Source organism: Lygodium microphyllum, chromosome 24 (assembly GCF_053477565.2).
Source record: "Lygodium microphyllum isolate KBCC chromosome 24, Lygodium_microphyllum_v1.1.10, whole genome shotgun sequence".
NCBI classification, from domain to species: Eukaryota; Viridiplantae; Streptophyta; class Polypodiopsida; order Schizaeales; family Lygodiaceae; genus Lygodium; species Lygodium microphyllum.
Window position 1 is genome coordinate 67853191 of NC_141158.1, and position 3608 is coordinate 67856798.

At 38.5% G+C, this 3608-nt stretch overlaps 1 non-coding gene across 1 annotated transcript; it reads left to right on the top strand.

Annotated features, from left to right (window-relative positions):
- Positions 1-1778: 1778 nt before the first annotated feature.
- On the top strand, positions 1779-1847 carry LOC148015195 (small nucleolar RNA SNORD36). Its single transcript, XR_015688535.1, has one exon. It is a non-coding gene; the product is annotated as a small nucleolar RNA SNORD36 (small nucleolar RNA).
- Positions 1848-3608: the final 1761 nt, after the last annotated feature.

Here is a 3608-nt window from a genome sequence, read left to right on the forward strand (position 1 = left end):
ATTGCAGTCCAGAATGGACTTGTTATGGTCTACCTTTGAACAGTTTCAGGAACATGTCTTACCAGACCATTCTTTCTTTGTCCACTACCACTTACAGAAGTTGGTTTTCTACATGAAGCTTTCCACGATGGATTTACCTTTTCCAGAGGATGGCTGGAGTGGGGCTTGGTCTACTGAGTTGTTGACAGAGGTAGTCAGAATGGTTTTTGAAGATTCTGTCACACTAGATACCATGTTGATGTCGTACATGTATCTACGAGGAGACTTGTTAATTCCAGATGAGGTAGATATGGCATGGTATGTGGGGGATGTGGTCTTACAGGCTGTTTTGTATGTCAATCATTTGGAGTTGCGCATAGCTGACATGTTCCAGAGTTATTCCTCCAAAGTAGTTGATTGTCATGATAATTCGTGGCATCCCATGATTGATTCGGTGGTCCTCAATCAAAGACAAAACACAACTCCTACCTTTGCCCAGAGTACTAATCAACTGAGGATGGATCTCTTAACCTATCTTTCAAAGCATAATCCATTTGATGCTACCTTCTTTGATGCCTATCATCGACGATCTCTCTTAGGACCTTCTGTTCCTACCCTCCTCTATTACCAACAAATGGCTCACCGCTATGCTATATATTTTTCCCTTTGTCAATCTAATTCCACAATTATTTTACCCCTTCTTTTCCAACCTTCATCTTTCCCTCAAATTCCTATTTTCACTTACTGTTCCTTTATTGAGGATAGGGTATTTTCCCCTTCTCCGCCCTGTCCTTCTCCATCCATTAATGTACCCTCTACATTTCCTATTTATCAGTTAACACCCTTCCTTAGTGATTCCCTACAAATTTCTGCCACTCCTTCTTTAACCTTTTCTTCCTTTTATGATTTTTTCTATCCTTCCCTTCATCCACTTTCCCTTATTCCACGACCCTCTCCTAACACTTCCATATCTCAACCACCTCAGCTGGTTAGTGACTGTGACGGGTTTGATAATCAGATTTCCAGAAGAAGGGGATGGATTTCGGATGATTGCCTTACAGGACCTCAGATTAATTGGCCAGTAATTCCAGGAGAATGGATAGCTTCCAGTCAAGCTTATCAGAATTATGTTCATTTTGCCCAGCAGTATTCACAGTCTGCCGATCTCTCAGTGAGATTAACTGCTCACTTTGCTTGGTACCTGGCGTATATGCATAGGCACTCTCATAATGATTCCAAGCCTATTCCAAAGTTGTGCATGAATGTCAATGTTAGCATTGATTCCCAGCAGCAGAAGATATTGTATTTTCATGCCCTCTGTTTGCCTAGCAGATACCTGGTCCTGTTGGAAAGGATGTGCTGTCTCCAATTTTTTCAAAATCCTCCCAAAAACATTGTAGATGAATCCTTATCTATGGATCGTTTCCGACAACATCAATCTTTTAAGAGGGATCATCTTCATTGATACCTTTCCAATGTATGGTGGAAGCTTTTAATGAAAATCTTTCTTTTTGAAGAAGTCATTCAGATGGTTGTGTTCTGTATTAGTGTTTGTGTTGTGAGTTCATTTATGTAAAAAGAATGTGGTGGTTTCCTATTGGATTTCGTGTACGAGCTACGTTTTGGAGAATTGTGGTGTTGGGGTCGTAGTTGGAGAGTTGAAGCAGATGCAGATGAAGAAGAAACAAACTTTTATATCCTTTACAAATTTGTTGTGATTTTTAGTTTAATAAGAGGTATTAATGTATAAAGGGTTTTCCTTTCTTTGTATTTTTATATTAGAAACATGTTATAAGTTGGGGTCGTGGTGGATGAATTCTTTTTGAGGAGATATTGACGATCAAAGTTGAGCTTTTCAACTGAACTTGTATTCCCTTTTTCCTGGGTCGCGAGGACGCTTCCTTATTAAGTGTGGGGATATGTTGAGTGTTGAAATGACTTGTTTTTTGGCAGATTTTTGTTGTTTTTGAGAGGATGATTGATTGATTTGGAAGTGGTTTGAGAGTGTTTTGGATGATAATGATTGAGTTTTGGAAGATCATGATGTTTGTTGGTGGTTCTGTGATGTTCTGATAGGTTCTGATTGGTTCTGTATACCTTCTGTTTTGCTCTGTTTTGGTCTGTTTTGTTCTGATTGTCTTCTGTAAAGAGGGATGGAGTATTGATTAATGAAGAATGAGATATTGTGAAAGTTTATTGAATAGTTTTTGAAGAGTTTGGAATGGTTTGAGAGTGAGTTATGTGGTTTTGATAACCTTCTGTAACCTTCTGTAGGTCTTCTGTAGAGCTTCTGCTTCTGTCTCTGTTCTGTTCTGTTCTGTACTGTAGCTGTTCTGGTATTGTTTTGTAGACTGTTCTGTATGCTTCTGTAAGTGTTTTGTGGAATGTATGTGTGACTTTGGGAAAGTTTTCTAGCCTTGGAAACAGGTGAATACAAGTGCAAAAGAGCTGAAAGAAGTGGAAAAAGTAGCTTCCAAAGACTCAAGTGAAGACTAGAGTGAAGTGACAGTAGTGAGCTATGAAAGGACACTGTAGTGGCTCTGGTGACTCTTCATATCAGACATACCTCTTGGGAGGGGTATCCACGACCTAAGAAGGATTATTGAGAGTAATTTAGAGAGATTGTAGTGAGGATATGATGTATTATTGATAGAGTGAGAGAGAGAGGGTCAGAGATAGCCAATTCTACTCAAACAAAGTGATTGTATATGAGAGATTGAGAGAGAAGACTATGAAGATATTGAAGATGAATACTATGTGATGTATTTCCATTCAAAGATGGTGTATTCCTTTTCTTTCTTTGTTTTATTAATGGATTTTGTGAAGATATTGAAGAATATGGTTGATTCTATTAAAAACCGTGGGAGATCTACATGATGCTGCATGAAGATTTGTTGTGCCTGGTGTTCTTTTCTTCATTGTGATAATATAAAACATGATAAACAAGCTTGTTGATGTTACAAGATAGATTTTCTTGCAAGAGAATTCCCTTTTCCTTGGTGTTCCTCTCGGGGCTCCATGGATGACACTCTATTAACACTTTTCCCCTGCTATTTGAGGACTTGGGACTAATAAAGTGTGTATACACCAATTTCTCAGCTAGGCCTTTGTCCCAAGAAGTATCGTCGCTCTTTGTATCATCTTGGCATTATGCTATATGCCAAATTGAACTATATTGATTGGGAAAGTTAATTGTCACAAGGATAGTAAAACCGTGACAAGACGAGTAAGATTACTTTTCAAAAGCTAACCGAACCAATCTAAACATAGAAACATTCATACCCTAAACACTTGACTACTTTCCTTACCGTAAGGACAATAATTTCATAAAGATAAGAAACTAGGAAACCCTAGGCCTGACATACGTCAGCTTAAGGAATCTAAACAGGTTATTCCATCGCAGGACTTGCGCAACATGTATGAAATCATTTTGTGATTGATTCACAAGGAGAAAAGGGAAAAAAAACCCTCATCAAGGACGACAGATCCTTACGCAAGCTATCTTGCAAAAAGACGTATTTTTGGGTATCCTTCTAAATAAGGAAAGCTGTAAACCAGAGACTAGCATATCTAAGGTACCTTAGGGTTAACCAACTTGGGTATACCCTACCCCCGAATATAAAGGATCT